The sequence below is a fragment of the Pantherophis guttatus genome, chromosome 1 (assembly GCF_059756535.1).
Source record: "Pantherophis guttatus breed Tessera chromosome 1, ASM5975653v1, whole genome shotgun sequence".
In the NCBI taxonomy this organism is placed as follows: Eukaryota; Metazoa; Chordata; class Lepidosauria; order Squamata; family Colubridae; genus Pantherophis; species Pantherophis guttatus.
Window position 1 is genome coordinate 107,746,340 of NC_142063.1, and position 25,573 is coordinate 107,771,912.

A 25,573-nucleotide genomic window follows, 5' to 3' on the forward strand; every position below is an offset into this window, starting at 1 on the left:
ATCTCGGTCCATTGAATGAGGGAGAGCATGGGAAATGTTTCAGAAGGGACCCTCCCTAGTATTCTAAAAAGTAAAAAGAAAGGAGGGGTGAAACACTTTCAGTCTTGCAATTTTTTTTTTATTAAGTGACATTATAAAATAAAAATACATGAAAAACAAATGTTAGCAAACTAAGAGAAAGAAAGAGAGATGTGCCAAGAGAAAATAAAAAGTGACTCCCTATATTTTAGGGCAGTAAGATAAAAAAAAAAAGTCAAGTTTTGCTTTACATTTCACAACATTTCAAGCTACATCTAAAATAACAAAATCATTCTCATCACCAAACAAAGTTTCATTGTTTTCAGCTGCAAAGCAAGAAGTCCAGGAGAGTTTCCAAATAGAAATAAACTAGCTAAGTTCTTCTCTTTAATTAAAACAGTTTCGGCATCCCCGCTATCTCCATCACCTTTATCATCCATTCTTCCATTGTGGGAATTAGTGTGTCTTGCCATCTTTGTGCATATAAGATTCTCCCTGCTGTCAACCTACATAAGAACAAGATCCCCAGTTCTGCAAAATTCTCTTAATATAACCTTGAAATAAACACAGAGCTTGTACTCCTTGCTGTGCTCCTTGTCTGGACTACAACACAATTTCTGAGAAAGGAGACCTCTGAATTGTCGCCTTAGGCTTAGGGCAGTGTTTCTCAACCTTGGCCGCTGGACGATGTGTGGACTTCAACTCCCAGAATTCCCCAGCCAGCAGAGCTGGCTGGGGAATTCTGGGAATTGAAGTCCACACATCGTCCAGCGGCCAAGGTTGAGAAACACTGGCTTAGGGGCTCAGCACTGCCACTACAGCTACAGGCCACTAGATGGGGCCACAGCCAATCAAGTAAGCCAAGCAACGATCCAGAAGGCAGTGAGTGGTTAACCCAGGGTACTCTGAAGCCTAGCCAGGTGTAGCTTTGATTAAACCAGAGCTGACTGTGAGCATCATAAAACCTAACTCCAGCTGTGTTTCTTGGAGGATGGATAGAATTTGAAAAGAGAATAGAAGGTTAGAAATGCGGACAATGACTGGTTATCCCCTGGCCCTTTACTAAATTGCTTTTGTCAGGGGACATGAGAGTAGCAAAGCTACAGTCTGCTTGTTTGTGTGACCTTCTGCAGGGACTTCTTTATTTACGCTATTTATATACTGCCTTCAATAGAATTGGATCCCCAGTGTTTCCTCTAATTAAAATATCAAAACAATATGCTCAAGTACAATCAACAGAAGAGCATAAGCCAACAATTTGCCTAAAACAGACTGAAATAGAAGTAGATTGATTAGATGGGGATGTTTTTCATTCCTAAAAGGCTCTCCCTGGACTTATCGCATGTCTGCCCTCTTTTAAGAATGAAGCAGAGAAAAATCTCTAAGCTGATGAACTGAGAGAGCTGGCAGATTGATACCAGAGACGTTTTGTGCAGGGAATTGGGTTCTAAGACGTTTAGGCCTTCAGGTCAATTTCTGAACATTGAACAGAACTAAGAAATGAACAGGCAGCTACCAGAGCTCTTTTAATCCCTCGGAGATACAATCCAAATAAAATGTACTAGTCAAAACCCTTTTGGCCCTGTTCTCAATCAATTGACGCTTCCAGGTAATCTTTAAAGCACCTCTACAGGTAGAACAGTTGCCGTAATCCAATAAAGATGTTAAGACATGGATATAAGTGAACAAGTTCCCTGTCTATGGTGAGGTTACAAGATACAAAGCTACAGAAATCCAGGATCAAACTACCATTTGGATCATTCTGGGGCAGTGCAGCTGCATCAAGAGCCGTTCAAATGCCACACTTTTCTGAACCCAGAAATCATCTGCTTTAATACTTCCTTTTCACTAGGGTTGAGTCTTGATGGGTTGGCCGATTCATCCCTTCCCCAACTTCATCCAATGTAGATGACAAGAAACTAGAGAAGCGAGTTTCCAACATACTAATGCCATCTCCTGTAACCATGAGTGTGATATTAAAAGCACTGGAGGGGGGGATGTAGCCTCTCAAGAACTTAGCCAACAGACAAGTTCTGGTTTTTATTTTACCAAATTGTCATCTTTACACCTAATAATACTGGTGATTCCACCAATTTCCCCCTCCCCCTTCATTCACAGCATGTGCTGAATCACCCAGAGTTTAAAAATAGTCCAACAGAAGCCTGCCACAGTCCTTCAGATAAGGCTGGTAAACACCCACCTTTATCTTCTTTGACACACTGCCAAAGACCTAATTGGCAATTATCTTGGCAAGGCCACATGGAAACACAGAGTCAAAAACGGAGCTTCAAAGTAAAAACCGACACCATCCACAACGTTGCTTCCTGCAAAGGCCCACGTGCCTTTGCTCTTCCTTTATGTCTTATGGGAGGGGCCAATCATCTCCAAGCCTTACTCCCGAGTCGTCCCTTTTGTTTTAACTGTTCTTGCCTTCTGGCAGCTCTGCGCATGCACGCACTAGGAACAGGCTCTCCCTGTTCCTCTGCCTCTCTGATGTCCGACTCTGGAGGCTCCGGAGTCTGCACATAACTCCCAGATGTCCCTGGCCCCATCTCTGCACCCAATGCAGAGCCCTCGTCCGAGCCTTCCCCAGACTCCAGGACTGGCCCATGTTCTTCCCCAGCCTCCTCACTGTCCGACTCTGCTGCCAGCTCCGCAGGCTGCTGGCGGACCACAACACAAAACTAGCCTTGGAGACAACAACATACCTACTCCAAACAGTAGCAAAACTAGCCTTAGGGACAGGTAATATACTGACTCCAATACCTCCAACCCCCCACTGTTCCGGTCTTTCAGAAGAAATGGGATTTTGTGCTCTATTCCATTCCATTGACAACCCTTATATTTTCGCTTCTGTACAACTGTTCCAATGGAAACATTCACAGATTCACTTGCATTCACTTTCAAAATAAATATAACTAGGAAAGAGGGATCATTAAAATTTCTTTCCCAGGTATGAATTTATTCTAACTTTACTCCATTTATAATTTAAGTGGTGCCACCAAGTGTGCCAGGAGAGATACAGTCATAAATTGTCTTTAAAATATATACAGTTAAGCATTCACATTGTTCTGCATTCTCTGTAAAACGCTGTAAAATGGGGCTTTTAAAATAGTTTCTTTTTAAATCTAGCTATAAGTAAAACCTTCTTCCTTAGCAAGCATATTTTTAGCATATATCCATATCTTTTGCCTGTAAGCAGAATTCTAGAAGATCCTAATTGTAACCTCATTCATATTACAACAAGGTACCTCGTATAGCTTAGAAAGGCACAAAGAGATTGGATATGCACAGGGCCCTGCCTGCAACTTCCTATATACCTTTAAGTATATTAGCAAATTGCAAGGCAGCTTGGATGACAGCCATCCCATCTGCCCTTGCCATTATGACATTTATATTTTGTTCTCTGCAAATCCTTGGTTACCAAGTCACAATTGTTTGTTTCTTTAAAGGATCAGAACGGCCAAGAAAGAAATGGGAAGAATGTACAAAAAACTGCAATAAACCAAGTATCTTAATTCTTCAGGGAACATGACATCTACACACAGAAATGAACACACAAGTACAATAAGAGCCAGCCAAAGTCCAATATCACCTGCGCCTAGCCAATGTCCACAAAAATTTATTTCTTCCCCGAAACAACTGTCTTAAAATCACAGTGCTTAAAAACTCTGTCCTATACATTTAAGTGTTTTAATCAAAATATTATTTATTTCTCACTTTCAAGGCAGCAAAGCCATTAGCAATACCATAATTTATTTGTTTTGCAAGTTTAAATCAAATGGTTCAGCCAAAGGGTGAAATCCAGCAGGTTCTGAAAGGTTCTAGAGAATCGGTAGTGGAAATTTTATTAATTTATTATTTATTATTAATTCAATTTGTATGCCGCCCCTCTCTGAAGACTCAGCGCAGCATACATTGAATAGTTCGGAGAACCAGTAGCGGAAATTTTGACTAGTTCGGAGAACTGGCAAACACCACCTCTGGCTGGCCCCACAGTGGGGTGGGAATGGAGATTTTGCAGTATCCTTTCCCTGGAGTAGAATGGGAATGGAGATTTTGCAATATCCTTCTCCTGCCACACCCACCAAGCTGCGCCCACCAAGCCACACCACACCACACCACGCCCACCAAGCCACGCCCACAGAACCGCTAGTAAAAAAAACTTGGATTTCACCACTGGTTCAGCCTATTCTACCCAGTTGAGGAGTGCAAAGAAGTTCTTGGTAAGTGTACAAAATAACAATCTTCCCTGGATAGAAGAATCAGACAACACAACTAGCATTCCTAAAGAAAGGTATATCTGAAGATACAGAACAAAGATTCTAGGTTCTCAGCATAAATATGGTTAAGAAACTCAAATGCATTGCTTGTGCTCCTCCAGTGGTACACAGATTTGAATCCTTGCCAATTTATAAAGCAAAGTTCATTTGAAGCTCTTCCTTATTTAGATTTAGCAAATGTGGCAGACAGACTTGGCAAACCTTACAACTTTTTTTGCTGTGTGTAAATAGGGGAAGGATAAGTAAAAAGAAGCTTGGGAGTTTCTTTATGGTTCAATGTAGAATTCATCAGTTTGAAAAGCTTGTATCCATGGTTGTGAGAAAGACTTCAACTCCAAATTTATCCTTAGTGAATACGAATATATGTTCTGTGGTACCTGACACATCATGTAAATGCTTCCTTTTTCAGATCCTCCCACATTTTTTCTTCAATTCTGTTGCGACACCTGGTCCTTTAGCAATAACTTTGGTTTTCCTGAAAAGATTTAGCTAAAAATAGTCCAATCCAATGTTAGATTGCTTCCAAAAAATCTCATAATGATCTTAGATCCTTGGACAATTTTGTTTAGAACATCAATAGGCCATAATACCTGCTGTAAAATGGATGAACTCAAAAGACCCAATAAAGCATGAAACATCTGAGTTTCTGTGATGAAATTCAATTCTTCCTCAATTTTAAAAGAGAATTTGGCATTTAGATATTAAAAATCTAATTGTATTTTTTTTTTTTACAAGGGCATGGATAGAATTTGTGTTGATGCTGAAATGGCAGAGAGAGAAGGCTTATGTCATTTAATTACTGTAGTCAACATCTTGCAGGCCAGCAGGAAAATACACCATACAGCTAGAATATATTTCCAAGTCACATTTAACTTCAGACTCTCATCACATCGTAAGCTATCACACAGATTCTGAGTGTGCTGGGTAGATAATGAGGTGGAAACATATTCATTATCCATGGAACACTGATCAACAGTTAAGAGGAAAACTGAAAGAAAAAGGTAGAATTGAGAATGGATTGCTAAAGAGAGGATAATTCACATCAAATTTATATTCTAGTTTAGGTGGGAGAAACATATTGCTCTATAAGAGAGTTTTATAAATACAGATAATCAGCCTTTCCAAATTCTGAGGACCAGGAGATATATCCCATTTGTTCCAATCTTTAAGGGGCTGCCACAAAGAAGAGGGAGTCAAGCTATTCTCCAAAGCACTGAGGGTAGGACAAGAAGCAATGGATGGAAACTAATCAAGGAGAGAAGCAACCTAGAACTAAGGAGAAATTTCCTGACAGTTAGAACAATTAATCAGTGGAACAACTTGCCTCCAGAAGTTGTGGGTGCTCAAACACTGGAAGTTTTTAAGAACAAATTGGACAACCATCTGTCTGAAATGTTGTAGGGTTTCCTGCTTGAGCAGTGCGTTGGACTAGAAAACCTCCAAGATCCCTTCCAAGTCTGTTATTTTGAGAGCATATTGCCAATGTCCAAGGAAATGTTTGGCCTACAGAACTGGCTTTTTGACAAAGAGCTGCCAGAGCAATTAGACGTTAATTATTATTCTTTTTACGCTGTTATTGTCTATTGAACGTATAGTTCATATCTAATTTAGAGGGATTGTTCTACAGTGAGAATGTAAACAGATTCAAAAAAAATTTTATTAAGTATTTTTATAGCATAGTTCCCAGCAGCTTCTGGCTTTCCTTTCCCAGTTCTCAGAAAGAAAATGGATCAGTGTCGTTTTTTTTTTTCTCTAGTGCACCCAAGCCCTTGACGTATTCTGGTGAAAACATTTCTCAAGGAGAGCCATGAAAGCTTTCAATCTACTGTAATGTAGCTGCAGGTTCTATTATGAGTTTTCGGCAGCCTCAGCATTAAAGTACAATGGCAGATGCAGAGCAAGACAAGGGCTTTTTTTACTTACAAAACAATATCCAGTAAACAAGTTAATTTAGATGGGAATTTGGCCAAAAGAGAGAAAAGAGTTGAAACTTTTACTTTACTGCTGTTCAAAAGAGTAAATATATACATATATATATTCTTACACCTTGAGGTCAGAGAAGCATATCTTAGTACCACCACATGGTTTTAACATTTATTCTTTGTTTTCCACAACTAACTAGAAATAGTCAGGAATAGAAAGTTATAGATTGACCTTATGGGAAAAACAAATGCTTCCTATAGATATGCATCAAAAGCATTCAGAGTAACTTGGCTTGAAATGCAACAGAGATTTATACACGAGTATGGGCACTACTGGTAACCTTTGTATAGAATAGAATAGAATTCTTGATTGGCCAAGTGATTGGACATACAGGGAATTTGTCTTCGGTGCATAAGCTCTCAGTGTACATAAAAAATACATTCATCAAGAATCATAAGATACAACACTTAGTGATAGTCATAGGATACTAAATAAGCAATCAAATCATACTAGGAAACTAAATAAAACAATATAAATTGTAAAGATACAAGCAACAAGGTTATATCTTACGTAGGAGGAGATAGGTAATAGGAAGGATGAGAAGAATAATAGTAATGCAGTCTTAATAAATAGTTTGACAGTGTTGTGCGAATTAGTTCTTTAGCAGAGTGATGGCATGCAGGGAAAAACTGTCCTTGTGTCTAGTTGTCCTGGTGTGCAATACTCTATAACGTTGTTTTGAGGGTAAAAATTGAGACAATTTATGTCCAGGATGTGAGGGGTCTGTAGATATTTTCTCAGCCCTCTTTTTGACTCGTGCAGTATACAGGTCTTCAATGGAACGAAGGTTGGTAGCAATTGTTTTTTCTACAGTTCTAATTATCCATTGATGTCTGTGTCTGTCTTGTTCGGTTGCAGAGCCAAACCAGCTGACTTTCAAGAAACATCTTCACTTCTGTGATGATTTTATATGTTTACTAACCCATATTTGCTTATCTGAACCGATACAAATGAGTTCACCGAATTTGCTAAACCAAACTATAATATAACAAAGTGTGTGAAAGTTTAGTGCTTGGTTTAGTGCTTAGCCTGTGAAATATACAGGGAGGTAGGAGTATTAGATATGTTCACCACCTTAAGGTATGCATATAAAAAATGAGGTAGTAATAGTAACAATAGTAATAATAATGCTTGTCGATACATATTAAACTGAAACATTTCCAGTAGGGGGAACTACCTGAAAGGACATATTCCGGACTGTCACCATTTTATGCCATTTCCCAGCAAAATTAATTCCTCTTTCTAAGCAGAAGGTGGCAATGCTCAATGGAAAAATGCCATAGTTGGTACATGATCATCTGAGATGATTTGTCCCTTTATTAGCCTACCTAACATTGAAAAACTAAATCAATGGTAGCAATTAACAAGGTATAAAATAAACAGCTTGGTCCCCGCCAAGTTCTCCTTCCTCCTTGGAACAAAGCAAGGGCTTTGCACCGCTTTCCAAATTGGCAATAGACAGTATGTATGAATTTATTCCGCAGCTGTTCTTTATTGCATCCTACATAACAAGCTTACCAAAACTCCAGCAAACTGTTAAATACTAAATTTAATGAAAGTAGGGCATATGAATTTCAAAATTGCTAGCCAGGCTCCTAGCCTTAATTCTTCTCTCAGCCATTTCTAGATTGGCTTCACCAGACACAGAAGCAGAACGTGGACAAGAAGGATCCTTCATAGAAATTTCCTTTGGGTTCTGGAAATACAGACTTCCGGCAGCAATTTTTTTTTCAAAAGATCTTGTGGCTCCTGCTGCTTCCCATATCCCACACACTGTTATGGAGGCTCCCCAATTCTCAGAGCAGATTTTTAAGAGAGTACAAGCATTGTCAGCTAAAACGCTTCTCCAAACACAGTTCCAGCTACTGGAGACATTCTATAAGTGGAATTCCGCCCATAGATACAGAATGCCAGTGCTTTTAAATTGTTTTAATGGTCGTTATGACAAAGCACCAGAATGGTTGCTGGAATTGGGTATGTCTAGTTTAATGAAAAGAAGGACTATGGGTGACATGATAGCAGTGTTCCAATATCTCAGGGGTTGCCACAAAGAAGAAGGAGTCAAGCTATTCTCCAAAGCACCTGAGGGTAGAACAAGAAGCAATGGATGGAAACTAATCAAAGAGAGAAGCAACCTAGAACTAAGGAGAAATTTTCTGACAATTGGAACAATTAATTAATGGAACAGCTTACCTCCAGAAGTTGTGGGTACTCCAACATTGGAAGTTTTTAAGAATAAATTGGACAACCATCTGTCTGAAATGGTATTTCCTGCCTGAACAGAGGGTTGACCTAGAAGACCTCCAAGGTCCCTTCTATCTCTGTTATTCTGTTATTCATTATTCACAAACATAGACATGAAATTTTGATCCCGCTTCATCCCAGACCAAGAAGTTCTCAAAACCATGATAAAAGGAAGCGATTAACATATATATATATCCATAGGTTCTATTAAAATTTCTTTCTTAAAAAAAATATTGTCTACTTGAAGCTTGAACAATGATATCTGAACAAGTATAGCAGAAACTCAGACATACCTGAGTTGTTAACAGTTCTCGAATAAAGGCGAATATATGTGAAGAATTCCCCACCCAAAAGAGACACTGCATGTATTAGTCTGATAATATATGTTTTACCCCATCTTTCTCTAGCTTACTCTTTTATTCCAAGTTCCTAAAGTTAGATATTAAAAAGTAGAGAAAAGCACATTTCCCTCACCATCGTAAGCAAATCTAAGGCTTTTCCTGTATTTGGTATCTTTGGCTGAGGAAATAGAAGGGAGGAAAGTTTAGGGATGGCTGTCAAAAAGAGACATGCAAAGTTTGGCCTTCTACTTTTCAACTCAGCTGAAGAGGCACAAAGCTTCCTCTGCAGCAGAAGAAATTTCACAGCCCTATAATGCACCTTTACTGATTGTTTTCAACATTGAAAAGCAACACATGGTGGAACAGTGTCAATTTTAATTAACTAACACTTTTTCCTTTCTCAATGCAATCTTCAAATTATTGAAGAGGCTTATGAGAAGCCCATAAGCTACCAATATATGTGAATGCAGGTGTAGCAGGGGAGAAATCCAGCAGGTTCTGACAGGTTCTGGAGAACTGGTAGCGGAAATTTTGAGTAGTTCGGAGAACCGGCAAATGCCACTTCTGGCTGGCCCCAGAGTGGGGTGGGAATGGAGATTTTGCAGTATCCTTCCACGCCCACCAAGTCACACTCACAGAACCAGTAGTAAAAAAAAATTGAATTTCACCACTGAGGTGTAGCACCATCCCACTCATGTTTCACTGAAGGGCACTTCTGCATGCTATTTGTCTTGTCTTTTCCCTTCTCCTTCCCCCTTACTTTATTAAACAATAAGGAAAGATTGCTTAAGTATTTCCCTGCATAAACCCTCAGATTCTTAAAGAAATGAAATAAAGAAATTCAATAAAAGAGCAATGCAGGAAGAAGTGATTTTTGTCAAAATGCAAGAGACTGAAAGGCCAGCTTTCCATAATCAAATGAAAAGGCATTCCGAACTCTTCGTTGTTATATTATTCCATTTCTTCCAAATACAAGCACACAGGTAGCCAGCAACCTTCGACCAGAATTGGGACTAGAATTTCTGCTTCTAAGCAAGGTAGTTCTTAAATGAGTTGCGCCCAATGTGGTCATTAAATGAATCCAACTCCCCCCCCCCGGACTTTGCTTGTTGGAAGTCAACTGGGAAGGTTACAAATATACATATATGCTGGCTGCCAAGCATCCAAATTTTGGTCATGTGACTGTAGGGATGCTGCAGCGGTTGTAGCTTTAAGGATCAGTTGTAAGTCACTTTTTCAGTGTTGTTGTTACCTCAAAAGGTAGCTAAATGAGTGGTTGTATGTTGAGGATTAACTATGCACACAAACCATTTCACTTGTTTCCAGTTCAGAGGACAAGCTATGGGTAGGAGACGTTATGCATCTCTGCAGCAGTTACAGGAAAACATGAGCAGGATGGTGCTACATCTGCATTCACATATACTGGTATCTTATGGGCTTCTCATAAGCCTCGGGTTAGTCTCTGCAGGAACCAACTCCTAAACTAGAGTGACTTCCATCTGACCCAGCATATGTCTCTATATGTTGTTATGCCTGCTATTTTTCATCTAGAGAGGGCAGTTCAAACAGCAGGCCAGAGTTATGGGGCTGCATAAAGACATAAATATATGCCCTTCCTCTTCACAGATAGGGAACAAATGCATCAACCCAACCTAATAGATATTCCATTTCTTCCAACTGCCAACAGGGAGAGCAAAAAAACAAACAAACCAGGAAAGGCTCCTGGCAACAGTTTCACATGAATCGTGCAGTTTGCAGCTTGCTGAAGCGCCCACATATCATCTGTTGTTAACTCCTTAAAACAGCTGTGTCCGTTCCCAGAATCACATGGATGCCCTCTACAACAGGAGCAGTATCCCACAAAGAGCTATGCCTAGTTTTAAAGATTGCTGATAGATGTTCCAAAGTACCTTTCTCCCTTTGAACCCAAAGGCCTGTATAGCCCGACTTTGCATACTCTGGGACAAGGGTGTCAAACTCAAAGCCCGTGGGTCAAATCCGACCCAAGGGATGCTTAGATCTGGCCCGTGGGGTTGACTTGGAAACAAGCAAAGGACCGTCCCATAGTACCTCTGCCAGTGAAAATGGAGCTCCAGAGGGCCGTGTGCAGCTTTCCCAAGCTCCATTTTCGCTGGCAGAGGGTTGCAGGAGGCTTCGTTGGGCCACCACCCAACACAAGTGACATTGAACTGGCCATGGCCACCATGGCCATGTCCCCCCGGCCTCTCTGAGGTCAAACACAACCCTGATACGGCCCTCAATGAAATCAAGTTTGACACCCCTGCTCAGGGAGATGAACTTGGTCACAATTTCATAACTCCTCAACCCATGTACAAACAAAGGAACATCCCCACCTCACTATCACTATGCAAGGGCTTTGAATAAAGTGTGCTGCCATGTTGGCAATGAAAAAGGGGTGCAAAAGAGAAATAGCACACTTAAAAAGCTGCAATTATTTTATATTCTTAATCATTCTTCTTTCGCTCCCCTTCCTGATCTCTGTCCTATCTGTCTTTCACTTTTTAAGACCCCAGTTGGACACCAAAACATCTTAAACTTTTGCTTGATACTAGGAATTTTAAACAACTTGGCTACTTCACGATCCCAATATTTAATTATTCAGTGACATCACTGTTTTCTCAGCAGGAAACTCATCCAACTTAAGATGCAATGGCAAAAATGCAGTATTTACTAATTATGTATTCTTTTTTTTTTTTTAATGCTACTTCCGGCTTGCAACTCCAGAAGGTTTACTGAAATGGAAAGATGATCTCCAGGGCCAAAGCAACAAAATGGAAACAAGAACGCCAGAAGTGCAAAGAGTTCTGAAGTAGATCAAAACTTTGAACGAATGAGAATAGTGCAGATAGAACACTTTTTCCCATAGGACAGCTGCTTTCCAAGGATCCAGAGCTGCTGCTTTCAAGGAATCCTGTATTTTTCTGACTCTCAGGATTCCTGCATTATTACAGGTAGTCCTCAACTTATGACCACAATTGGAACCAAAATTTCCACTGCTAAGCAAGGTGGTTGTTTAATGAGTCGTGCCCAATTTTATGACCTGTTTTTTGCCATGGCAGCTAAGAGAATCACTGCTATTGTAAAGGGAATAACACAGTTGTTAAGCGAATTCAGCTTCCCCCACTGACTTTGCTTGTGTCAGAAGCCAGCTGGGAAAGTTGCAAATGGCAATCACATAACCCCAGGATATTGCAATTGTGGTGGTAAAAATATGTAATTTGCCAAGCACCCAAAATTTTTATCCATGATCGTGATTATGTTGCAATGGTTGTAAGTGTGAGGATCAATTCTAAGTCACTTTTTCTAGAGCCATTGTAACTTTAAATGGTCACTAAACAAATGATAGTAAATCAAGGATTACCTAAAATATGGGGTGGGCACAGTGGTGAAATCCTCTTACCTTTGCTACCAGTTCGGGAACGGGAGCGTACGGGAGTGCGTGTGCACAATGCGCGAGCACACCTCTTCTGCACATACGCAGATGATAAAAAACTATCTCCCTCCCACCACCGGCGTTACCAGTTCAGCAAGCCGGATAGAACCGGGAGGATTTCACCACTGGGTGGGCAGCTATTGAACATTCACTGACAGTGACCTGGCCAGCGTCTTAAGTGAGCAGAGAATGTGAGCTACAATACAAACCCAGTATTCTTCACAGCATCCTTCACAACTTAGTCAAGGAAGTAAGAGACACCCTTCTAGAACACAGGTGTCAAACTCGCAATGTCACATTGTTGTCATGTGATGTATCGTGACTTTTTCCCCTTTCACTAAACTGGGGTAGGCGTGGCCAGCATGTGACGTATCTGGTCTGTAGGTCGCAAGTTTGACACCCCTGTTTGAGAAAATACAAAGCTTGAAAACAACAACAAGAACAATAATAATCAGTAACCAAATAATATCAATTACACTTTGTGGACAACCCTTAATATGACCATCATGCACATTTATGCTCCAACTACCAAGCACCGAAGGACCAGGTTAGGGCTAGATTGTCATGGAGACAATCTACCTATGCAATTACTAGAAGTCAAAAACAGTTTGATAGCACATAATCAATCCATGTATTATATATATTGTTAAAAATATTTACACAGGGAAAAAAACAAGCAGAAGATGGAATAAAGATGGCAAAGGGAAAAAAACCTGGAGGGGAACAAGAAAAAGGAATTATGGTGAAAAACCCAGAAATACTTGAGAGAAACCTCATTCTTCGACACTTAATTAAAAAATAACAGAATAACATAGTTGGAAGGAACCTTGTAGGTCATCTAGTCCAACCCCCCGCCTAAACAGGAGACCCTACACCATTTCTGACAGATGGCAGTCCAGTCTCTTCTTGAAAGCTTCCAGTGATGAAGCTCCCACGACTTCTGAAGGCAAGCTGTTCCATTGATTGTAACACCAGTTGTTACATCAGAATATTATAATCTGATGGAAGTTAGGAAGCATGTTTTTTCTGTGGCAGCCTCTGTCCTATGGAACACTTGGCCCCTGAAATTTGCCAAGCCTCTACTTTTAGCCTTCCATAAGGCTTTTAAGGCCTGGCTTTCCCCCCTCCCACCCCCACCTCAAGTGTTGGGAGAAGATTAGAAGATGGCATATTAGCACTAACTGGTGTCAGGTTTGAGTTGTTTTTAATGTTTTGTTTTACCTGGTTGAATTTTATAATTTTTAAAATAATGTATACGTTATTTTTATTATTTTTGATTGAGAGTTGATTGAAGGATGGATGGCTATATAAATGTTTTAAATAAAATTAATTAATTAATTAAAATGGCAAGCAAGAAAGACCTACATGTCACATACCAAGTCTTCTCAAAAGATAACTTGCAAACGGATTATTCAGTCATTTGAATCACTAACTTCACTGAGCTTGAGGAGGAAAAACAATCTCACTGGTTAGGAAATGCTCAGGTGACAGAGAGAGATACCTGTTTATTCAACCTGGACTTTGCTTCAAAAGCACTGCATTAGCCTTAACCAAGGCATCCCTACTGATGTGTAATCAGCAAAAATTGTATGCAAAAAAAAAAAAAAAAAGGCAAGCATTTCAGGAAACCAAGTTGGTGATGATTTTACTTCAAATTATAGATTAGAAATCAACTTATTTCAGGCAAACGTTACTGATCGTTTCATCAGCAAAACATACACTTTTCCATACACCATCTGGAAATGTTCTGAACGATGCATTAACATTTTAAGTAAACAAGAGTAAAATTAACTGTATTTCACAGTCTACCCAGTTCAAACTGATGTGTAACTGTCTCATCAAATGCAGAACAGATAATTATATACCTACAGTTCTCATATTTTCTTGGAAAAAATAAAGGACAAACATGAAAAGGGACAAATTGAAAAAGAGGTTCATTTAAAAAAAAATTTAATTGTTTATGTTTACAACTTTGCTTTACATAGGAAAATTCAAGAGCAAAACCAAGAAAATAAATTAAATACATCTAAAGGGCAGCTTACTGAAGTAAAGGACTGTCCTTTATAATAAACAATGTATGGTCACTAGATAGCATCACTGAATAAGATCCATAGAATACTTTGTATTCTGTAAGAACAGCTCAAGATTATAAAGATCAGGAGGCCATCACATTGTCATGATGTCAAGAGAAGGCCACATGAACAGATGAAACCTCTCTAACTCATTATAAACACTGTCAATGAACACTCTTGCACCACAGAGGCAACCTAAATACATCAGTGGCTTTTACAAAAATTAGTTACGAAATGCCCCCAAAACACAAGCTCACCTATGACTTCTCTATCCCCACTCACACATATATGGCTTTAATCACCACTAAGAAAAGTTATATCTGATTCTTTTTCAATTGCCAGTCAGACTAGCAAATGCATGTACCCCAAGGAACATAAGCCTTCATTCATGCCATCCATTTCATATGCTGCAGAAATCCCTACATTTTAAAGACCTGCAGCAATATGAAATACAAAAGAATTCCAAGACCTTATATTGTCCACCTCAGAGTAGCAGGGCATACAGATACTCCCAGTGGTGAGTTGCCCCCGGTTCGGACTGGTTCTATAGAACCGGGAGTAAAACCAGTGGGAGGCTCTGCCCACCGACCCCGACATCATCAGGAAGCTTCTGCACATGCGCATGCGTGGCCCCGTTGCGAACCAGTAGTAAAGGTAAGTAGAACCCACCCCTGGATACTCCTCACTTAATAACCCATCATTTAGCGACCATTCAAAATTAAGATGGAACTTCCCGGGACTACTTACACCCAGATTCAAAATTGCCCCGGTCCCCACAGTCACATGATAACATTTTGCACATCTGGCAATGGACCCACATTTACTGTCATTTGCACCATCCTGTGGGTCACATGACTGAGATGTATGCCAAAACCCCATTGCGGACAATGGATTTGCTTAATGACCATGACGTTCACTTTTATAACCACTGTAACAAAGGTTGTAAAATTGGGTGCAGTCACATGGCGACCTGCTTAACAACCTGCACAACTTACGATCATAATTCCAGGCTCAATTACAGTCATAAATTGAGGACTACCTATATACAAATTGATCAGACACTAAAAGATGTGTTTAGTGAGAAGGCTCATTCCTTGTAGCAATTCAGCTTCTGAATAGTCTGGGCGGATGGAACTGCCTCCCCATATATTCAGCAGGCTGTATTTCCAAGCAAACACGCATATGATCCGACTGTCACAATACCAATATAATTCTTGACAAGTAACTATTAAAATACTGATTTATATCAAATATTATTGCTGCATTACAGTACAAGGTTACAAGTACACCGTTAGGAGCTGTTGCTTTTCCTCCCTTGATCAACATGAGCAAGCTTATTATAGTTTTGTCAGATACTCTTCATAAGTCATCCGAGACTAAACAAAAGAATGAATACCCCTGGATAAATCTAAATGGATTTAGAATCCAATACTGTACCAAACTAGAATTTCAGATATTAGAAGACAGGACTGGGGTTTGAATCTCACAAGTAGCATTGTGGTTTTATTGCACCATAACATAAATTGATCTTTCAAGGAGCAATTGTTAGATGTCCGGTCAGTTATATTTGATGAAAGAAAGCTATAGAAGTGTCTGTAATTGGAGTTTGAGCAGAGGAGGGAGCACTGTGAGTGGTGACAGAGCAAAGCTTAAGGTACAGCTGCTCTCTTATGATGCAAGAATCGTAATTATAAATCAGGTTGCTTAGTACACAGTAAGCAGGCAAGGACAGTATTACAAGTTCTAGAATATGTTTTACAACAGTTCCACTGTAGGGGCAATTTAGTCCACAAAAATAATACACAGATTTTTAAATTCCCTGGCAAACAAAGAAAGCAAACACTGGGGAAAGAGGATGAGGGAGGAAGCTTCCCATTTTTATTCATTCCAACCCCGATATGGGGAAAATATGATGAAAAGTGGCTCATCAGGACTCCCTCCTCCTTAGTGATGGATGTTCCTGTGTTAATTGCGGTTGTTTAGTCAAAAACTACCTGTATATGTTACTGTGTAGAATTAAATCTCCTACACTTAATGGGACCTGCTCTCTAATTAAGATTCCTTAGGATTACTCCCTTAACAATACTTGCGTTTCTTTATGTATTTTTTTTTAAAGATTCATGAACAATGTGGTATTTGCAAGACAGGTGCAGTCCTGCGAGAGAATTATAGTACTTGGACTTGTGAATACTTCAATGCTAATGAACACGAACAGGAGTTGCTTTTATAATAAAGTGCCAATTCAATTCCCTCCTTTCAAAACTAAAGAAAATTACTGGCCTTGGGAAGGCAAAGATAAAAACTACTTTCTTCATTAGCACTTAGATGTCATAAAAATCATGTCTCAACTATAGTATTTAACTTTTATACAAAAAGAAGAGGGTTTTCTTTCCCCAAAATAATTACCTGTATAAGAGCAAGGGATTCACATTCACAGAGAAGAAATTACTGAAAATAAGGAAACAGTGAGTGGGCACAAGACTGCAGACATCCCAGCTGAAAACTGTGGATGCTTTTGAAAATTAGCAATTAACTATTGCTTGGGAGAGGCTGCTTCCCTGGTGAATTCAACTACTTTTGTAACATCCAATCAAGGTTTTCTTAATGGGTGCACCAGTATTATAGACTGCCTTTCCTTGGAAGTTAAGTTGGCCTCTCCCTGACTTCTTTTATGAAAAATTTTAAAAAGTTATTTCTATACTGAAACTTTCCCTTCTGGGAATCCATAATTTTAGGAGGGCTGACCAGGATTTTAAAATTGTAGCTGTGGATTTTTATTGTGTGTTTCTCGCTGTTATAACAATGCTCATCATTTCAGAGAAATTTCCTTAACCTAAACAGAATGACAACCACAGGGGGGCTGAAAATCAGTGGGAGCTTCCGATTTGCTGTAGGCTTCCCCAGAGTTTTCTTGTGGGAAGCTGACAGAAATCTTCCTTCCTTCCTCCTGTTCCTTCCTTCCTTTCTCCTTTTATCCTTCTTCCTCTTCCTTTCTCCCTTTTCTCTTTCCTTCCTGTCACCCTCTTCCTCCCTTCCTTCCCTTTCCTCCCTATTTCTCTCTTCCTTCCTTCCTCCTTTCCTCCTTCCTTTCCTCTTTCCTTGCTTCCTTCTCTCCTCCTTCTCCCTCTTTCTCCCTTCTTCCCTCCTCCCTCCCTTCCTTTCCTTCCTTCTCAACAGGCAGGTAAATAGCTGTTGCTGGGTTGAGGAAAGATCAAGTGTGAACAAACAGGGATGTGGGACTTGTGGGAAGCTATGAGGGAACATTGATGCTGCAGCTACCTAGCAGAACTGAAGAAGCCACAACTTTCTGAAATTTCACTCCACCGGAGTCAGGGGTCTCAGCATTCTGTAAATTAGCCTATTTGAGGTATCCTGGTAGAAAACATTTTGCCCTAAGATGGATCATTTCGCCCAGTCAAAGGTTACAAATGTGAGAATTTTGATAGCGTACAGATAATGCACTGTGATATTTTATCGTATTTCAGGGTTTGTTAGAATTTTATTTACGATATTGAATTTATACTGTTTATACAAAGACTGGTTTGTCTCGGGGGCCTACATGACATAAATATGATTTTTTTTAAAAAAAAAATTCCTTTCCTTCTGTTTCCCTCGTATTTATTCAATGGTTTCTCTTTTTTCTATTTTCTTTCAAATTCAAGTGTTATCCTTTCTTTTATCTTTCTCATCTCCACCCCTTTTTTTGGCTGTTATTTTTGCTGGATCCATGGGGGGTCCATATCTATAATATTTCTGTGATGAAAGTAATTTGTATGCAAATAAGAAAATTAGTACACTATGAAGATAAAAAATGAATTAATAATATACCTTATTTTGTGGACAATTTAGTTATTAATTCAATCAATTATTTATTCTGGTCTGGATTCTGTCACGAACATATGTATACATAGGTATATGACATAATCTACATGTGGATTATGCAGGGGAGAGAAATCTCCAGAACATCTTTTTTCTAGATCTGGCAATCCTAGATTGACATAAATTGTACTGCAAGTAGAGATACTGTGCATCACGTCAATGATCCATGTTTTTTTTTTAAAAAAAAATCATGAAAAATGCATTAACGCAAATTGTGCATCACGGAGCAATTATTTATACATAGGGCAGTATAATGGTTTGAACTGGTCTCATGTCAGGGTCAAGGGAAATTTCATTTTCGGGAAAAGCCAGCACTTTAAAATATAAAAGTCTTTCAGGAATAATAACAAGGAGAACAAACATGAACATTTTCTCCCTAATGTTATTACAAGAAAAAACTAATTCAACAAAATCAACAAACTTAAATAGCTTCAAACCCATAAAGAACACATGGTCTAATTGCCTGTCCCGAGAATCTACCATTTTGACTCTTCACATAGCCAACATTCCTAATATGCCACCCTGCCCCTTGTTTTGTCTGCTGTCCAGCTGTTCTTTTCCAAAGACATCCAGGATCGATTCTCCCATGCGATGCAGCTTCAAAACAACCTAAGACACCCAGCAACAACAACAGCAACGAGAATGTGACGAAGTAGGAAATTGTAGTGACTATTGTCTCAGAAAATGGTAAGGTACTGAAGGCTCTTCTATATGCCTCGATATGTAGATATACAACCAACTGAAAATTGTAAACCTCTGATATAATACTCTCTGATGGTTCCAAATATTACTAACTTCATGGCTTGCTTATAAGCTTGAAAACAAGAGAGACTGGGCTTCTATTAAATCAAACAGAGCTCTTTTTAAAGTTCAAACTCTTCATAACTGCAATGTATTTTTGCAAAGTACAAAACAGGCCACCATTCTCAATTCCAGGCCCTCATGGAAGGGCCTGGCCCAGAAATGGAACAATATGGCATCAACCCATGAGCAAATTCTACTTTTCCTCAACAAGTCTAGACACTTATGTAATTTTTTTTTGGTAGGGAAAGTGTACCTACAACCGTGATGGCAAACCTATGGCATGTGTGCCACAGGTGGCACTCAGAGCCATATCTGTGGGCATGCAAGCGTTGCCCTAGCTCAGCTCCAGCGCACATGTGCGTGCCGGCCAGTTGATTTTCGGGCCTTCCAGGCCCACCGGAAGTTGGGAAACAGGCCGTTTCTGGCCTCCAGGGGGCGGGGGAGGTTGTTTTTGCCCTCCCCAAGCTCCAAGAAAGCCTCTGGAGTCTGGGGAGGGCAAAAAAACAGGCCTACCAGGCCCACCAGTAACCTTTTTGCTATCACATGCCAAAAGCAGGGAAACTGCGGGGGGGGTCATGCACACATGCGCGGGGTGCAAGGGGGCATTGAATTATGGATGTGGGCACGCATGCACATGATCCCACCGCACTCCCCCTGCTTTTGGCACGTGACGGCAAAAAGATTAGCCATCACTGACCTAGGATAGGATCTTTGCCTTCCATTTTCAGGCACATTTACTTCTCATTTGGATCCTGATTCTTGCAAGGAACAAGTGCAGAAATAGTATGAGTGGCAAGCAGTGTCAATGGACTAAAGATACACAATCCCCATACATTACCTGGGTTTGTGGATCCCCGAGCACTTTTAGACCAATTTCCTATTGAGCAGCAAATACGGTAACTTAGACCAAATTTCACACACACTCAGATTCTACAACTGTTAAATTCCATTCTCACTCACATGGGAAGTTTCATCTTATATCCATCTTCTGAGGATAATGATAATAGAAAACCCCGAATGGAGATGATTGTGATGCTGTCTATCACATGAGGCTAAAAAATTACACTAAAAGTAACTCTTCATAATATATAGTTGGAGAGAAATAAAGAAAGATAAGCTGTCATAGCTTGTTAAAAACCAGAGCAAACATACCTAATAGTCCTTCTTCCCTTATTTTCCCCACAACAACAACTCTGTGAGGTGGGTTAGGCTAAGGGAGTGACCGATCCAAGGTCATCCAGATGGTTTTCATGACTAAGGCAGAACTAGAACTCACCATCTCCTGGTTTCTAGCCTGGTGCCTAGTAAAATTAATAGAAATTGCCTAGTATAGGAGTGTCAAACATGCGTTGTCATGGCAGCATCACGTGATGTATGGCAACTTTTTTCCCTTTCACTAAATCAGGCATGGGTGTGGCCAGCATGTGACACATCCGGCCCACAGGCCGCGAGTTTGACAGCCCTGGCCTAGTAGGACTGGAAAAAATGGTCAGTCTCAATGTATTATATATTCCCAGTATATCAGTTTATTTAGTTTTTTAAAATGCAACTCTGTTTCCCACAAAAAAAATATAATAGCAAAATGAAATGTCTCCTGTTTTGTGAAGTTAACAAAGTTACAAATATGTCTAAAATATCTTAGTCCTAAAAAGACATATATGAGAAATCATCATTTTCAGACATTTGTTCCAGATACTGCAGAACATTTTATCAATGTGATAGTACAACATTAACTGAATAGACATAAGGAAATGAATCAAGACTGGCATATCCAAGTTTTGCATGTTAATGACTGCACATCTTTACCTACTAACAACATGAATAATTGTTAAGATCTCGTTTTAAAGAGATATTCACTGAATGTGAAACTAATTCAGATGCTTCTCTAAAATATATGTTAAAATCTTATGTTTGCATGGTCCCACTCAGTGGTGAAATGTAACATTTGTTACTACCAGTTCTGTAGTACTGGCTTGGTGGGGTGGGGGTGGGGTAATGTGACTGGGTGGGCATGGCCAACTTTTTTTTTTTTTACCTTTAAAATCTTTTTTTCTACAACTTCTTCAGCCAAAGAGGTTGTAAAAAAATGCTTTTAAAAGCCTCTGCTGATCAGACAACTCAGCTGGGATCATCAGAGCCTTTTAAAAGCATTTTTTCTACAACCTCTTGAAGAGGTTGTAAAAAAAATGCTTTTAAAAGCCTCTGACGATCCTAGCTGAGTTGCCTGATCTGCAGAGGCTTTTTTTCTTTTAAAAACATTTTTTCTACAAGCTCTTCAGCTGAAGAGGTTATAGAAAAAATGCTTTTAAAAGCCTCTGATGATCCCAGCTGAGTTGCAAAATCATCAGAGGCTTTTTTTTTTTACTTTTAAAAGCATTTTGGAGGTTGTAGAAAAAAGGCTTTTAAAAATAAAAAAAAAGCCTCTGATGATTGCGTGGCTCAGCTGGGCGGGGAGGCAGGGATGTTTGCTACCGGTTCTCTGAACCACCCACCTCCATCGTTACCAGATCGGGCGATCCGGTCCGAACTGGGAGCATTTCACACCTGGTCCCACTCTTTTTAAAAGAGGGCCTACCCTCTTAGAAGTTACACTATAAAATCAAACAGAGAATAAAGTTGAAATCTGCAACAAATTCCAAATCTTTTCCCATCTGGATGCCATCTAGTTCTCATTCTTCTAACCACTGGATCTGCAAAAGGAACCTTCCTTCTAAACTACTACTAACAGAGGAAAGACAGAACTGAAAAGTTATCAGACGCTACAGAAAAGTCACTATCTTGCAAATATAGAGGTTACAAGTAGTCCTCAAGTTACAATCATAACAAAGCCCATCATTTTGATCATATGTTATGCCAGTCATTAAGCAGGTCATAATGTGACTGACCTGATTTATTACTTTTTTGCAGCAGTCATTAAACAAACCCATTGTGGGACACTGCAAACAGCCGTAAATGTGGGCTGGTGGCTGAGAGCCCAAAATGGAATAATTGATCATGGGAGGTAGGATCAGAACTTCAAACCAGTCGTAAGTACCTTTGGAGGGGGTTCCATTGTAAGTTCAAATGGTTGCTAAGAGAGTGGTCATAAGCTGAGAACTACCTATACAGCATGATGAACTAGGAAAAGACATGGACTGCCTTATTGTCCTTAGGAATGAAAACGTGAGCTGAATAAACACTAGGAAAGCTATTTAACCCTCCCTGCTTTAAGAATATTTTATGTAGTACTGTAAATAACAAAAAGTTGGAACTTGTAGGCCTTCAAATAAATCATAGCTGCATATGCAAGTTTCTGCAAGGCCCACTTATAGCCTATTTCTAGAAATGTTTATTCAAAAGTCATTTCTCTTCAGTTTAATGGTGCTTACTCTTACGTTGGCAAAAAGAAAATTTTAATCTAATGTCATACGAAGGGAAATTGCATCAGAATGGGGCTAGATATGGTTATATCTGCATGACTTTTTCCTTCAATTCCTATTTCTTTGGAAGCGTCAACTACTGAACATCTGTAGTTCCTGCACACATCTTCCATTGAGCTTCTTATTTTCCCCCTGGTTTATTCCTAATGCACATTTCATGCTGAGATAAGCATTACAGCTTTTCCATGAATAAAGGATTATAGAAAAGGCTGCATTTTGAAAGAAGAGGAGGCGCTGTACCTAACTCCATTCAGGATGGCAGAAATAGCTGCTGGATCTACATCTGAGTGTGCTGTCATTGTAACATGCACAGTTCTTAGTGTACGCTAAAGATTTTGTTTTATTCTGCCAATCACAACCAGATCTGATGCAATCCAAAGCTACTGCTGGTCAAATGAAACTATGTAATAAGGAAGGGCAATAAATGTGGAACACCACAGTAATTTGATGAACATATGAAATAAGATTTATTTAGGTTGTGGTCATTTAATGCACTGAACCACAAATTAGTCAAGTACCTTTTGGGCTAGTATGTTGTGTGAATCCAGGCCATATTGTTAGTTTATTGTTGACAGTATATTCCTGCAAACCAAAAAAAAATGGATTAAGTAAAGTATGCTTTTGCTCAAGTAATGGTAGACCTTTTAAGCTCTGCATGTCAACAATTCAGAAAATGCCTACCTTGTCACAGATACAGTAGTCCCACAAACGAGAGAGAAACAATTTTCTATTTTCCTTCCATCTAGGCCACCCCAACAATAACACCCAACTCAGCAACAACACTGAGGCTGGGCCTGAAATAGAAGTCAAGGCATCAACTTCAGCCCTAGTAAAACTGCTGCTACTCCAAAAAGCCACCTCGTAGTTCCCCATGAGCCTTGGGGAATGGTGTGATTGCTCCACAGCTCAGCAATCCCCAGGATCTGCTGTGTGCTACTTACCTTCAGGCAGTATTCTCTTTCTATTGAAAAGGCCACTGCAGCATCTCTGAGGTAATCCAAGTTGCACGAGGCCTTTGTTCTTGAAGCAGCTTCTTCTGCAGCCTCTGCAAGCCAACAAACATGAGAAAGGACACCCCATTCTCATGTGATTTTTGGAGTTTTTAGAGGCCTCAAACCCATTCTTGCACGGTATCCATAACCTCCAAAAATCACAAGATAACAGACTATGCTTTTGAGAATAGTTGTTGCTGGTGAATGCTGGCATGTCATCCAAAACATGGCATGTTACCTTTGATATGTATCATGATGGTCCAACATCACTGGTTTAATTAAATAAGGCAAACAAACATGAAAACAGTCTTAAAGTGAATGCAGCAATTTGCCAGTGACCCAACAATACCACGAGTTTTGTTCATATACATAATTTTCAAGAAGCCATTTGCCACTCCAAATCTGTGAAATATTAATGTACTTTCAATGTATAATATTCCTGCAGTCTATAAAATTACCTAGACAATCAAGTAAATAGCATCCATATAATATTATCTTTTCTAAATGCTAACTATTTCAACCATAATTATCTGCGACACCAGGAGAGAAAAGATAAAATAACATGTAAGATCTTTCCAAATCAACTTTGCTAAACTGGTAGGTAAAAGAATTCAATACCTCAGATGGTTTTCAACTGTGAACTGTAGACTATTAATTAGTATTTTCTAAGCAAGACATTTAGTCCTTCACTTCCTTCACCCCCCAAAGAAAGAGTATTTTAATTATACCTTATTATCAAAAAACCTAACAAGACCTTAACTTTATTGATCAATGGTCCTCATAAAACTGATACATATTAATGTTTCTAAAATTAATTATTTGCAGGGCGTATGATTGTCATAATAAAGTATTTGGTTTTGACAATGATGACGGCATTACTGAAAAACACTGAAATATGAGTGAAGTATACTTTTTTGACCTATAAAACAAAAAAAATTGATTAAGTCTCTTCTGAGACCACCATAGTTTTCAAGTAGACTGCAAAATGGTGAAACAGAAATGCTGGCACAGGAATTTTTGTTATTTGCAAAAACCCAAGGGGAAAAAAACACAACACTAGCAATATTCATAAATCAGTGGGAGAACATTTAAATCTACCCAAACATTCTGCTCCTAAATTGTATGTTGTCATTGCCCAACAACTAGATTTGAAAAGTAAATCTCTAGCATAAAGTAGCTAAATTAGAACTATTTTTGTTTAAACACAGAGTTAGAGTTGAATGTAGACAATTTCTTGTCTTGATAAAGATATTCATGTGATGAAATGTGCACCTGCAGCAACAGGGGAGGAGTATTTTGCCAACGCAGAGCCTTCACAGAAAGAGGGCCAGATTAAGAAAAAGCTCAAGTCCTGAGCTGGATGGGAGAAGTGGGAAGAGGTTCAGGGTAACCACATCCTAAAGTGGTGCAGCCTCGGTGGTGCAGTGGTTAAGAGTGCAGTACTGCAGGCTACTTCTGCTGACTGCTGGCGGCCTGCAATTTGGCAGTTCAAATCCCACCAATCTCAAGGTTGATTCAGCCTTCCATCCTTCCGAGGTGGGTAAAATGAGGACCCAGATTATTGGGTGGGTCAATATGCTGACTCTGTAAACCGCTTAGAGAGGGCTGTAAAGCACTGTAAAGCGGTATATAAGTCTAAATGCTATTGCTATTGGTTTGAGCTCCAAGCTTTTAATGATTTGGTTACAAACATTTCATCCCCATTCGAGGATACATTTTCAGTGTGCTTTGGATTGTGCTTGTCTTGAGGGTGTACTGACCTTTAAATACCTTTCTGAGTTCTGGTCTGATTTCGGGTTGTGTGATTGGCTGGCTGCAGTTGCTGAGTAGTCCTTGGTTTTAAATACCATCTGTGTGATGTAAATTAGTGCTGGTGTTGTTGTTAGGATGTCTTCTGATGATGTCATGGTCCAGTTTCAGTTTGATTTGATCGGCTGTGTGTGCTGTGGTCTGATTTCTTGTGATCTGTCGAGGCCAGTGCTCCCCCAGACAAGCACAATTCAAAGTGCATTGAAGATGTCTCCTCGAACGGGGATGAAACATTTGCAACCAAATCACCAATCTCGGAGCTCAAACCAGCAACA

At 39.5% G+C, this 25,573-nt stretch overlaps 1 protein-coding gene across 4 annotated transcripts in view; it reads right to left on the minus strand.

The window, feature by feature from the left end:
• The window catches only part of TSPAN4 (tetraspanin 4), a 727,944-nt gene that overhangs the window by 696,727 nt on the left and 5,644 nt on the right, over positions 1-25,573 (minus strand). The window contains exons 2-3 of one of the 4 annotated variants that reach the window (XM_087880446.1): positions 23,439-23,542; positions 23,016-23,079 (exon numbers count right to left, since the gene is read on the minus strand). The exons of the other annotated variants lie outside the window; for them this stretch is intronic. The gene's annotated coding sequence lies outside the window, so the exon portion shown is untranslated. The remainder of the gene's footprint in view (positions 1-23,015; positions 23,080-23,438; positions 23,543-25,573) is intronic. 4 annotated transcript variants of the gene reach the window in all.